The sequence below is a fragment of the Pseudophryne corroboree genome, chromosome 10 (assembly GCF_028390025.1).
Source record: "Pseudophryne corroboree isolate aPseCor3 chromosome 10, aPseCor3.hap2, whole genome shotgun sequence".
Lineage (NCBI taxonomy): Eukaryota > Metazoa > Chordata > Amphibia > Anura > Myobatrachidae > Pseudophryne > Pseudophryne corroboree.
The window spans coordinates 270,652,351-270,666,974 of record NC_086453.1 but is presented as its reverse complement, the minus strand read 5'-3'; positions in this window follow the sequence as shown (position 1 = coordinate 270,666,974).

The following is a 14,624-nucleotide window of genomic DNA, read 5'->3' as shown; positions in this document are numbered from 1 at the left end:
GCAGTAGTGCTCCCCAGTCTCCCCCACAATTATAAGCTGTGTGAGCTGAGCAGTCAGACAGATATATATAATATTATATATAGATAATAGATGATGCAGCACACTGGCCTGAGCCTGAGCAGTGCACACAGATATGGTATGTGACTGACTGAGTCACTGTGTGTATCGCTTTTTTCAGGCAGAGAACGGATATATTAAATAAACTGCACTGTGTGTCTGGTGGTCACTTACTATATAATATATTATGTACTCCTGGCTCCTGCTATAACCTATAACTGGCACTGCAGTAGTGCTCCCCAGTCTCCCCCACAATTATAAGCTGTGTGAGCTGAGCAGTCAGACAGATATATATAATATTATATATAGATAATAGATGATGCAGCACACTGGCCTGAGCCTGAGCAGTGCACACAGATATGGTATGTGACTGAGTCACTGTGTGCTGTGTATCGCTTTTTTCAGGCAGAGAACGGATTATAAAGTAAACTGCACTGTCCTCACTAGTAAACTCTCTCCACTCAGTCTCTACACTTCTACAGTAACAGTACTCCTCCTAGTCAGCTCCAGTAAATCTCTCTCAGTCTCTTATAATCTAAATGGAGAGGACGCCAGCCACGTCCTCTCCCTATCAATCTCAATGCACGTGTGAAAATGGCGGCGACGCGCGGCTCCTTATATAGAATCCGAGTCTCGCGAGAATCCGACAGCGTCATGATGACGTTCGGGCGCGCTCGGGTTAACCGAGCAAGGCGGGAAGATCCGAGTCTGCTCGGACCCGTGAAAAAAACCATGAAGTTCTGGCGGGTTCGGATTCAGAGAAACCGAACCCGCTCATCTCTAAAATACTATAGATTGTTTTGTGTGGGAGCAGTGATTAGGCTTTATTTCAATCACCCTACTCCTGTGCAGGCTTTACTGTATACTTTTCTTTCCATACTTTTGTCAGATTCGTTTTGTATGTGTGCAAACATTTTGACGTCTTAAATTAAAAAACAACATGATTTAGTCCTGGCAAAGAGAAGTACATTTAACCGATATGGAAGTTGTACTATGGAAGTAGTAACATTATCCAGCTTCCTGCTACAGTGGTGTCTTAAGGGATGCAGTAATTTTACCGGCAGTCAGTATCCCGGCATTCAGAAGACCAACGCCGGAATCCTGAGACCCGCCAATAGACTGACAGCCGGAATCCCAACACCAGCCTAGTTCTCCCACTCGGTTGGTGGATCCATGCCACCAACAGAGTGGGCATAGAACCTGTGGCAAGCTCAGTGAGCCCACAAGGGGACTTGCTGCCTCCCTGCCGGAATCAGTGTCGGACTGGGGCATGAAGGGCCCACTGGGGGAATGCAGTAATAGAGGCCCATACTTAGGGTTGTGGCTAGCCTAAAAAGGGGGTGTTTAGTGCAGTGTAATGCAACATATGTACCTATGTATAATACAAGTGCACAGTCTGGAACCTGATCCCTAGAGGAAGGAATGGTCCCTCAGGCAGTGGGGCCTACCGGTGGTTTCCCTGGTACCCCTGTGAGCCAGATCGACCCTGGCCGGAATCCTTACAGCTGGCATCCCATCTAGTGGGATATCGTATGTATTCCTGTCCTCATTCACCTAGCATTCTTGTGCCATATTGCGGCATTAACTTGGCACTGCTTGGACATGGGTAGCAATTTCTACCTTTTCCCAAATTGTATCAGACACACTAAAGTAGTACATTTTTATTTTGCAAGGAATTGGTATACAGTCGCATATTAAAAATAACGATACGTGGCATGAAGCATGTCATGGGTCACTCGTGTATCTGTCTTTTGCCTTCTTACCTAAATTAGCGACTGAAGGCCTGATGCAATGTCATGTTTATGCAGTTCAGCGATTGTTGGCCGATTACGTATACATTGTGGTTGCACAGTACATGCACCAAGTTACCTATGCAATGTCGCTCACATTGACGTTTTATTGGCAAAACGACTGACAGTCAGGGACCATTTGGGGGCAGTTGCCAGGAGTGGTGGCACAATCGCAGGCAAGTTGCGACAATTTTTGAGGCGTCTCAGTCTACGACTGTGATTCTATGTGCAGAAAACATGGCGCCAATGTCTAAGATCCCATGGACATTATATGTGACCATATGGCTTGTTGTTTATCATAGGAACAGCAACTGCCTTTGTGGGTTTGTACGCAGTTGCTGGGATCTGTGAAGCTGCCGGTGGGCATCTCAATACATTTCCAGATAGCATATTTTTGCACATCCACTGCGCATGGGATCTCAGCTGCTAATGCATTAGTGTCTATCTCAGAAGCAGGCACTAAGCTCCACACAGAAGTACACAAAATGCTAATGATCAACACTTGTTTATTTTGTAGCCAGCTGCAATGTGATCTGGCTAGAATGATATTAAATGTCAATTACAGACATATTAAAACTTTATGTTGCCATGCAGATTATGGGCCTAATGCAGAGCTGATCACCGCAGCAAAATTGTTCTCTAATGGGCAAAACCATGTGAACTGCGAGAGGGGGGCAGATCTAACATGTGCAGAGAGATTTAGGGGTTATATTGTTTCTGTGCAGAGTAAATACTGGCTGCTTTATTTTTACACTGCAATTTAGATTTCAGTTTGAACACACCCCACCCAAATCTAACTCTCTCTGCACGTTATATCTGCCTCCCCTGCACTGCACATGGTTTAGGCCATTATACCCGTTCACACTGCACAAAAAACTCGGTATCAACCCGATATTTTGCCTGGTTGACATGGATTGTTGTGCAGTGAGAACGGGTCACTGTCAAATTCCTGGGTCGTCTGACCCAGTAATTCAACCCGGGAATAAAGAAGGGTTATTCCCAGGTTATTACCAGGTCAGGCGCAGTGTGAACGGGTTACCTGGGTCGAGGCGACCCAACACCCATTCACAGCATAGGGAGAGGGGGCGCGGAGATTATGTCATCTCCAGTGCCGCCTCCACCCCCGATGCCCCCTCCTGCCCCGTCCCCGAATGGCAACACGACCCGGCATATTGCCAGGTCTGGAAGCCACCCCGTTCACACTGCACAGGTCCAATGCCGGGTCACACCCGGGAAGGACTCGTATCTAATTCCTGGGTGTGACCCGGCAATGGCAATGTGAACGTGGTATAAGAGAACAATTTTACTGCTACGATCAGGTTAGGCCCTATGTCAGATAATGCTCTTCAGTGTTTATTACTTACATAAAATTGAATTTCCAAATATTTACAGACATTTATTTAAGCTTTTCTTTTTCTATACCTCCAGCCCTATTGCCCAATTTTAACTGTGTCAGTATCCTGGATTTGTACTGAAGAGTACTATTCCTCTGTATTCATAATAATAAACTCTATTATTATAACCAGCTATGAGTCAGAGTAGGAGTGCAAGATCGTTAGAGACTAGCAGTCAGGATCATTATATTTCCCTATACCCTGTGTTAGAAGTACTACCGATGTCACGGTGAAAGTCATTGTGCGGACATTGCTTAGCAATTACTATAAATATAACTTTTATAGTCAGATAGAATGAAAATGGCGGAGGCACAGGTTTAGTAAACAAAAGAAAAGCCGTGTGAGAAATAAAACTCCTAGTTTCTGTGACTATTTGTTGGGTTTACATATAAATAAGGACTCTAAATCACAATACTAATACTACAATATAAAGTATACAGTGCAGAAGAAATTAAGATCCAGCTGCTTCGCTATGTGGGCGATAACCAGATTAATGTTTTTTTAGAAGTCACCTAGAAAGGATTTATACCAGCTTACAAATTTATATTTATTCAGATACAGGTGTGTTTCTGCACTGACAGTAGTTGTAAAGAAAGATAACGACAATTATAAGAAACCAACATATTGTAGTTCAAAATTTGCTATATTGCCATTTGACAGCTCATTGGTGGTGCACCTAGGGTTCAGTAGAACACTATTGGTTAGTCAGATTTACAAAAGACAAGAAAGAAAGACCCTTTTCTGTCGCACTCATTATTGAAAAGAAATTTGTATTAAGTATATCTACTGTAATTGTAATTAAAACATAACTTTTAATAACATTTGTGTTAAAATAAGTAGTGATCCCTCCTGTATGCTATATATGCAATAATATGCACACTGATCACTGAAAATGTAAAGATAATACATTGAAGTGAAAGCATCCCTGTCTGGGATTCAAATAATTTAGAGGCAAATTGCCAAATATATAGCAGGTAATACTTGGGAGCTATAAAGTAGGGGATAGATGATAGCATCCTCTTATCAATACTTTATTACACTCTGCAAACTAGAACAATACTGAGAAATAATTATTTGATCAGATATTATATTTCCCTGTTAAGTTTATCTGATGGTCATATGCCCAAGTAGGATGGTTTTCAGAGAAGACTCCAAGTAGTGTGACATAGCTGTCAAGTAGGAATATAAGCAAATGTATGAATCTGCTGTCAACGTTAGACTGGATTATTACTTGCCAAAAGAACCTACTACACCGGATATTCTCTGGGGGTCCCCCTCCAGGTACTTATCCAGCCCAACACTTTATCACTTCCAAGATTGGACGAGATTGGGCAATTTAAGTGTGGGTTGGTAGTAGATTGGGATGCATCTCTACCGGAATCGTTGATGAGAGTTCATGAATATGGAAAATAAAGGTAAATATTTTATAGAGAGATATACAAAGTATTGTCAAAAGAATGGATCTGCTGTTGGCGTTAGACAGTGAGAAGCATGTAAGTTGGAAAACTGCCACAGTAGCTCACTGAATCGCCAATGAGAGTCCTAGAATGTAGAAAGTGAGGAAATCAGAGGGTTAGATGACTGATGCTGTTCTAATATAGGAGTAATAATTAAAAAAAATAAACAAGGAGAGTCCTTAGTTCACTTATAAGTAAATAAATAATTGAAGTTAGGTAGAATCCAGTTGTATACACATAGTGAGTCTTTCCACCCTATAATTGGCTAAATGAGTAATATAAATCAGGTAGCAATGGTAGTAGCCACACTACTGCACTACGTGTTATTTGAGATATTATGCTAATTTGGTATACAAATTTAAGACTGTTCCCAATTAAAAGTGGCCGCAGCACCAAAGAAAAGAACCACCTAAATATGTATTTGTTATTAAGGGTGATGAAAAGCATTCATGAGCATGATAATGTACTACTTCAAGTTAAATACACAGGGAGCTAAGGTTGCATCATTCTAAAGGTTCCAAAAAGGTATAATACAGTCACTAAATAAGCAAAGGGAGGGTATGTGTGCTACAATACCACTCCTGGTGAGGTGCTGTAGTCCACAGTGGGTGTGGGTGACAAGTCAGGTGGCGGGTCAAGCGGGTGTAGAGGATCGCTGCTGGGAGCTGGCTTGGAAGACGTTGTGTATTCCTGCTGTCGGGTGCCATTGGAAAATGTATTTAGCCCATCTAGCGGGTTTGGTCACTTTGTGACGGCTGTAGATCCCGGTGATGCTTTTAAACACATCACTAGGAATGCCTCTCTGCTGTGACAGGTTGCCAAAGCCCTCCCTCACACACGTAAAGAGGCTGCGTGTATGGATTTGGATCTTTGAGATGTGTTTCCCTCCTGACATACCTAGGAGGGAGGTGTGTCAATGTCTCCCTCCTGACGCGTCAATGTGAGGGGGGGATGGTAAGTTTACTTTGCGGGCTGTAATCATATCACTATTCGCTATTTGCTGTCAGCCTGAGATGTATAAGGGAAAACTCCTTCTCCTGCTGCATAATGGAGACGGGGGAGGGAAACATTATTAAGTGTATGCATATAATAAACATCCTATTTGAGATCTTGTACAGATACTGTTTGATATGCAGATGTGCTATCCACATCTGCATGTTGTGATCCAGAGCTGTTCACAAACATGAGCCTAAAGCGACACAGCTAAAATAAGGAGAATGAAAGAAAATGACATAGAAACAGGAGACCTGCACATATGGGTAACAATCCCTTTTTGATATTGTTGTTAGATATTCATATTAGAAAGGATGAATTAATTAGTGGTTCTATGGCAATAAGTCTTTACCTACTTATATATGTGAGTTATTGGGGTCCATATATGTCAACACTTCTAAAGGACACCTTACCCCATAAAGTTTATGTTGGCACTTGTAAAGGACATCATAATCCCTAAGGGTTTATGTGAAACTGTATGTACAGTATGAGCTATACAAGGTAAATACCCATGTCACGGGTTGTTGGCCACATGTGTAGGCGCAGGAGAGATACGAAGGCGAAGCATATTTTGTGTACATATCGTGATACATAAGGGGTATATGGGGGTGTATATGTGCATAGGAAAAATATACATCAATAGGTATAAAATATATTAAAATGAATTAAAATTATATGAAATTCATGTATACAGTATGTGCATGGGAAGGTATACATCAATGGGTATATTATAATATATTCAAATTAATTAAAAAGATATGAAATTCATGGAAGATATAAAAGTTAGATATGAGGTGATCTCACAGATGTGTGGTGTGGTTAGTGTGTCGTGAATATGGTGAGGCAAGTGAAGATACTTGAAAATAAAAGTATTATAGTGGTTCCTAGGGGGGAGGGGATGGTGGGAAGTAAAAGATGATGAACCTATTGGTTAGGGGAATGGGATTGGAGGGGGAAACAACCAAGTTGCTTTCTGTTGCTAGGTGAAAGTGACAACAAGGCATTTTGCCTGTTCAGAAGGTGTATATGGGTAGGACTGTCCCATCTTTGGTGAATCCCAGAAGGACAAAAAGACTGGGAACGATGAAAATAAATAATACTGTAAACTGACTGTGAATGTGTACACTGCAAAAAAACTGATGTAGTGAAGAGAAGGGATGGGATAATGGTGAGACTTCTGTGGCATAGTGTGATGCCTATGTAATTGGATAGAGGAGCAGTATGGAAGAAAAGAGATTGGTTCTGGTTAATATTGACCAGTGTTTAAAGGAATGCACTGTAATTGATAAATTCATTAAGGCCTTGTGGTTTTAGTACTCCAAGACGGAAGGTCCACCTGCTTTCTTTTCTTAGTAGTTCCTGTGTTAATTTGCCACCCCTGATGCCCAATTTCACTTGTTCAAGGTCAAAGCATTTCATATCCTTTGTTGAGTGTTGATGGTGCCTATTGAAGTGTCTGGCAACCAAAGTGAGTTTACGCATCTTGTCCATATCTGTGGCCGCATTGCAAATATTACCAGCATGTTCTAGGATTCTTGTTTTGAAGGCCCGTGAGGTCATTCCCACATATTTTAGACTGCATGCGCATGTCAAACAGTATATCACACCACTTGTCTTGGAATTGATGTGTTGGGGGATCTTTATCTCTTGGCCATATTTGTCCTGCACAATGCTGGTCTCCAAGATGAAGGAACAGGCCTTGCATGAGCCACATGGGTATGTCCCACTTATTGATGGTAGTTTTTGAGGATATTTCACAAAATGACTCTTTACCAGGTGGTCCCTGAGATTACGAGATCTGTGCCAACTCATTTTCGAATCCAGATGTGTGGCCAGGTCATGGTCCAATTTGAGAATGGGGAGATGTTTCTGTAAGTTCTCACCACTCTTTACAAAATGTACCCACAAATCTTAATTTTTGATCTTCCTGTGGTTTGTCTGTTTTTGGTCTAAATATTAGTGATTACCTGTTGGTATGCATCACCGATTTTTGTGCTTTTTTGAGGGACCTCCCCACTCTAGTAAGCGAGACACCAGTTTTTCACTTTCAGTTTTGTACACCTGGTCTTCTGAGCAATTGCGTCTCAGCCGTAAAAATTTCCCTTTGGGGATATTCTCCATAGTGGGAGGGAAGTGGGAGCTGGTCTGTAACAAGATGCTGTTGGTGGCAATCTCTTTTTGGTAGAGTTCAGTTGCCAGGTTGCCATCCAAGGTTCTGTAGATGTTCAAGTCTAAGAAGGATATTGATTGTGCACTGATGGTATGGTTTAGTTTAATGTTGAGATCATTATCATTCAACTATAATATTAATTCTAGTAGTAGTTCTTCACTGCCATCCCATAGGATGACAATGTCATCGATATAACAGAGCCAATTGATTACATGTGAGGTGTAGATGTCATTATTGGTATGAAAGACCTGCTCTACTTCCCACCAACCTAGGGAAAGATTTGCGTAAGTGGGGGCACATGCTGCCCCCATTGCTGTGCTTCTGGTCTGAAGAAAATATTGATCTGAGAAGGTGAAATCATTTTGTGCAAAACAAATTGTTACAGGAGGGTTAAGTTCGAGGAGACCCAAATGGCTGGATTGCCAGAAAAGTACTTCAACAAACAACTTGAATATATAAATACAGTGCATAAATGTATTGTATATTTTGCTAAGGTTATTGATCAATTCAGCAGATGCTGAATACAGTAATCACATCAGCATACTCAGGAGCCTCGCCCTCTGTGTCTAGAGGCTGAGTTATATTTAGATTATCCTGGCACTTCTGCAGTCCATGTTTCATCCAGGCTGTCTAGGCTGCTTTAACATTGACAATTTCTATCTTACATAGGCTGTAGAACTCCTGAGTAAGCTTATTTCATATGTACAAAGTTCAAATTACGAAATATACATAAATGCTAAGAAACAGTAGGGGGCACTGTTGCCTTAATTTTGAGTGTTAGAAATAACATAAAAATACAATGTGTAACATGGATTATATAGATTAACACACAAGGTGAAACCCATTGTCTCAACATGAAGATGCAAACTATCCAATGTTGACATATGTCCAACTCCAAATACTTGTCTTGTTTTTGTCTGTCTCATATAACCAGACAATGGACATCGCCCTTGCTTGTAAGATATACCTGCGTCAGGAATACTGACACACAAAGAACATATCAATTCAGAAATACTGACACACACAGAACACACATAAATATACATATATATATATATATATATATATATATATATACCTATTCATTTATTTACTTGTATTAAATATATATATATATATTTCCCCATTCTTGTCCTATTAAAAACACCATATTATTTTATAACAAACTCCAACCACCTTTCTAGAGCTATAACATAAAACACTCATATAATAAGCAAGTGAAGTTAAAAACACGAATTGTGTATAGTCAGTATGCAACCTGAGATGTAATGGATAACTAATCCTATCATCAGTATGTTTACTCATTCTGTTCTATGTATTTGGTGCTAAAAGAACACATGAGAGCATGAGATTGATAATAGTGAAACATACATTTTTGTATCATTCCTTACACAAATTCCAGGAGTTCAAGTAGGAATTCCCCAAAGGCGTTGTTGTTACTAGTGTTAAGGACAGGATTGGACTGGCCCACAGGGGTACAGGGGAAATCACCGGTGGCCCCACTGCCAGGGGGCCCACCTCCTGCTCTAAGGATCAGGTTCCAGACTGTGCACTTGAATTTTACATTATACATATGTTACCTTATACTGTACTATGGTGTATTTTCTACAGTGCATTACTGTTAATAATCTGTTATTAATCTGGTACATTATCATGCATGCAGCATCTTAATTTACTGTATATATTTTTGAAGAGGTCCAGACATTGCACTCTCTAATGGTTAGTCAAATGAGGTGGCAGGCTACACCCCCTCTGCAGACTGGCCACACCCCTAACATGGGCCCATACTACTGCATTCCCCTGGTGGGCCCAGCATGCCCCAGTCCGACACTGGTTAAGGAAGTATCTGATGGCTGCAATTCCTCTCTGGTGATCTATGCTTCTATATAATGACTCCAAGTCAAGGGTAGCTAGCAGGTGATTTGCTTCCAGTTTTACATTGTGTATTTTTTTAAGAATATCTGATGTGTCCTGTAGATATGATGACAAGGTAAGTACATGGTGTCTAAGATGAAGGTCTAGGAATCTACTGGGTTGTTCCAGTAGACCCCCCTGTCCAGATACTATTGGTCTGCCTGGCAGATTTTTCGAGTTTTTGTGGCTTTTGGGAAGGAGATAGAAGGTGGGAACTTTCAGGTTGGATACTGAGAGGTACTGGTGTTCTTGTTTGGTGATTACCCCCTTAGACAGAAAAGCCGAGTGAGAATAAGTTTCTGTAACTGTTTTTTGGGTTTACATATAAATAAGGACTCTAAATTAGAATACTAATGCTGCAATATGAAGTATACAGCGTTGAAGAAATCAAGATCCAGCGGCTTCGATAAGTGGGCGATAATCAGAGTAATCTTTTATAGAAGTCACCTAGAGAGGATTTATACCAGCTCACACGTTTATATTTATACTTGTAGCTTTAAGAAGTAAAAATAGAAAACAAATTTATTATATGCTGCATGTGTGGAACACTGAGAAAACAGATCTCCTACAGATACAAATTAGTTTCTTATTGGTAATTACACAAGTCTTATATATCAGAAGTCGAAACTTAACCATCCTGAATACTGAGTAAATAGTTTGATCTGACATTCTTTGCAAAGATTAAGTGCTACAGAATATTCAGTGATCTTTCTACACATACGAATAAGGCAGCATTTGATAAACATGACAAATTCATGAGAAAAAAAGATTAAGCAAATATCAAGATGCCATAAACAATTCGTGCCCCTAGATCTTCTAAACAGCCAAACTCAATGGTTTACTTTGTTGCTATTTTTCAACTTCTATTATAAAATGATCAACATGATCTTTTGGGGCAGATGTATAAAGCCTGGAGAAGGCATAAAAAAGTGATAAAGTGGTGATAAGTGCAAGGTGATAACGCACAAGCCAATCAGCTCTAATATGTAAATTTACAGTTATGAGCTGATTGGCTGGTGCATTATCACCTTGCACTTATCACTGCTTTATCACTTCTTTATGCCTTCTCCAGACTTAAGACATCTGCCCCAATGTCTCTTACAACTCAAGGACTGATTGGTACACAGGGGGACGCCGGACCGGGGGGTGTAAATTTATGTATATGGAGAGTGATAAATTGCTCAGTGATGAAGTACCAACCAATCACTTCTTAACTGTCATTTTTTAAACACAGCCTGTAACATGGCAATTAAGAGCTGATTGGTGGATACTTTATCACCGTGCAATTTATCACTCTCCAAGGCTTGATTAATTTGGGCCCTGGATTCTGTTTGGTCAGTTCGGTCATCCTCCCAGTGGCCGCCTGCGATACCCGTGCTGGCTGACTGCCACGATCAGAGCTCAGCTCCGATTGCGGCAGCGTCAACTGAAAACTTCTGCGTGTGCACAGAAGCTCCATGGTCACATGAAATCTGGGTTCCTACCTTGTGGAGGAGACATTTCCCCATTCCTCTGCTGGGAAGAACAAGGGAAATGTTGGTTGGTTGGTTGGTTGGTTGGTTGGTTGGTTGGTTGGTTGGTTGGCATCTTCAGTTCATACACTGCTCAAAGCGGTAGACTTGCAACTTTCAAAATATTGCTTTAGAAACACGCTGTCTGATTTGGCATGTCCTTCTAACAATATTTTTGAATTGGTTGCGCACATACACAGTACAATTATCTTGGAGATTGCGCAGATAATTTTATGATATAAAGATGTGTCCTCTTTCAGCCTTGCTGCGTTGCTTTGATTACTGGCATAGCGTTGCATATGTTACGCTTTTGAATGGGAGCCGGCAACTGCATGTACATGTATGCTCCAGCCTCCCATTAATTTTAATGGGAGCTGGCTAGTGAAGCGCATGCAGCGGCATGTTGTGCTTCGTCATGCTTGCCTACCATATACATTTTCTCTCTGGGAGTCAGCAGAGGAGAAGCAGGTGGGAAGCAATGGGGCGGGCTAATAGCGTCATTAGGCCTCAAAGCTTCTTCAGTAAGTGGAGGATTTAGCAGGGGGTGATAAGGGCAAATTCCCCACCCTACACACAGCTCAAAACCCCGCCCACTTACTCCTCCATCACCCAGCACTGGTGACCGGGGCAGGAAGGATACCGCACAAACAGCAGCAGCAGTCCGGGATCGCTCCCACTGACCCCCTCACATAGGCGGCATAAAGATTCTCAGGCACCCCCTGACTGGTGCCGGCCGCGCTGCTGCTTATTGTTGTCTCCCTGTTGTGTACTTTGCTGTTGTATGAAAGGTTAAGGAGGTGCAGTGGCCGTGCTACAGTGTGTGTGGGGGCCCATGTGAGACACCGGGGGCAGGAGCGCAGGAAGTGGCTAATAGAGGAGGCACACATCAGGGAGCTCCAGGCATGGCATCTCCTGTCCCAGCAGTGCTACTGGTGGAGACTCGGCTGCTGCAGGGCCATGGTGGTGGGGTCTGCAGCCTGTACCTGCTGATTTCTGGGATTGGTAAATACATGAGTCCTCCATTTCTTTCTATTTCTATTAGGTTTATTCCATATTAACACCGTATTTCTGAGTAATTTTTATTGCAATTACTGTGACTTCCCAGCTACCTTAGCCTTTTATTGTATAACATACAGGTTCTGGTCCTGCAGGTGGTGAATCATTTCCTGGGGTTCCTCAGTTGTCCTCCCTACTAGAGCTTGTAACTGACCGGTCATATTTGTATGGTGCTGAACTTTTATTTCCTGGCATTGCATATTTATAATGAAAATGAGTACTAGAGTGTTTATTTGTAATAGGTGATTTGAAAAAGTGCTTACTGTGAAGTTAGACCTAAACCAGTGGTTCCCAAACACGGTGCCCTACAGTACCAGAATTTTTTTCATGGCACCCCTAGGCCAAAAGTTTCTTGTTGAAAAATTTTGAAAGAAAAATTCAAGTAAGTTGTGTTTATATGTCATTGTTTAAATGTCATCCTAAGGTTTGCTTGTGTGGTGAGGTACAAGATTTGCTTCTGCATGTTCACATATTGTCACAATCCTGACTAAAATCATATCATTTGGTGACTTACCTCTGCCATCAGTCCTGTAACCTGCATGTTTTCTGCTGGCTGGACAAACAGCTCACCAGTATCATGAGTTCTCTGTGTGCTGAGCTCACTCCCTGCTAACGAGTTGCATCTGTGATGATTAACCTTCTGTGTGAATGCAGAACTCAGCAAGTCTCTGCATGGTGTGCCTGCATAGCAATCATTGAGGATTCTCATGCTGTCCTATACTTCCGTGCCAATATCCACAAGTCCAATGGTTACCAGATATACCTCCCTGTGCTCTCAGGACCTGCGGCCATTATTGCCTGTCTATGCACACCCCACGCCAGGGTTCTCTCCAAAACCAGCTATGGATGTTGCCATGACCATTTCTGGCCAGGTGACCTTCCAGGGTCCAATCCAGATTCACTTCTGCATCATGTGAGCTGCTCATCCACTCAACTTTAAGCACTGGGTATAAGTTCCAAGTCTCAAGCACTAGCAAGCTGTCAGTGCTTTGGTGTCTCTCAGCCTGGAGTGAGCTCCAGAATCAACTGCTGGTAATAAACTCAGTGCAAGTTACCATCCCCCGCACTGCCTGACTCCCTGGATGATTTAAAGGGCCATTGCTGCCACTATAACCTGGCATCCCCAGACTCACTGGAAGTCCACCAGTGATCTAGAGGGACTACCCAATATCCCTGGCGGCATTAGAGACTCTGCTGGTTCTTGTCAGCTTTCAGTTCATGGCTGCGCAAGATAGTGCACCAACGGCTTGGGTTACAAGTATTGCTGACGTGCACTAATTGGGGTTCCCCGTCTCTTTATAGAGAAATCAACACCTTGTTCATGTCGAGCTAATGGCCGAGTCGACCCATTTCCTGTGTCGACCTAGTCACTGTCGACCAATAGTTGTCAACCTAATGTGCGTTGACCTAGACACTGTCGACCCTGAGTCCCATACCGATCTGCACACTGTTGCTGCCGGCTCTGTCTTTGCAGCAGATATAGGTGATTTATCTCTCTCTCTCTCTCTCTCTCTCTCTCTCCCTCTGACCCCTGTCTGTCTCTCCACTGATCTCTCTCTCTCTCTCTGACCCTTGTCTGTCTCTCCACTGATCTTTCTCTGACCTCTCTCTCCCTCTCTCTCTCTCTCTCTCTGACCCTTGTCTGTCTCACCACTGATCTCTTTCTCTGACCCTTTTCTGTTTCTCCACTGATCTCTCTCTCTCTGACCCTTGTCTGTCTCACCACTGATCTCTCTTTCTCTGACCCTTGTCTGTTTCTCCACTGATCTCTCTCTCTGACCCCTGTGTCTTACTCTCTTTTGGGGTCATTCAGACCTGATCGCTCGCTAGCAGTTTTTTTGCAGCGCTGCGATCAGATAGTCGCCACCTACAGGGGAGTGTATTTTAGCTGTGCAAGTTTGCGATCGCATGTGCAGCTGAGTGGTACAAATAGATCTTTTGCAGTTTCTGAGTAGCCCAGGACTTACTCAGCCACTGCGATCACTTCAGCCTGTCCAGGGCCGGAATTGACATCAGACACCCGCCCTGCAAACGTTGGACACGCCTGCGTTTTTCCAACCACTCCAAGAAAGCGGTCAGTTGCCACCAACAAACGCCTTCTTTCTGTCAATTTCCTTGCGATCGGCTGTGTGAATGGATTCTCGTAAAACCCATCGCACAGCAATGATCTGCTTTGTACCTGTGTGACGCACCTGCACATTGCAGTGCATATGCATGTACAGTTCTGACCAGATTGCCGCAGAGCTAAAAAAAAACTAGCGTGTGATCAGGTCTGAATGACC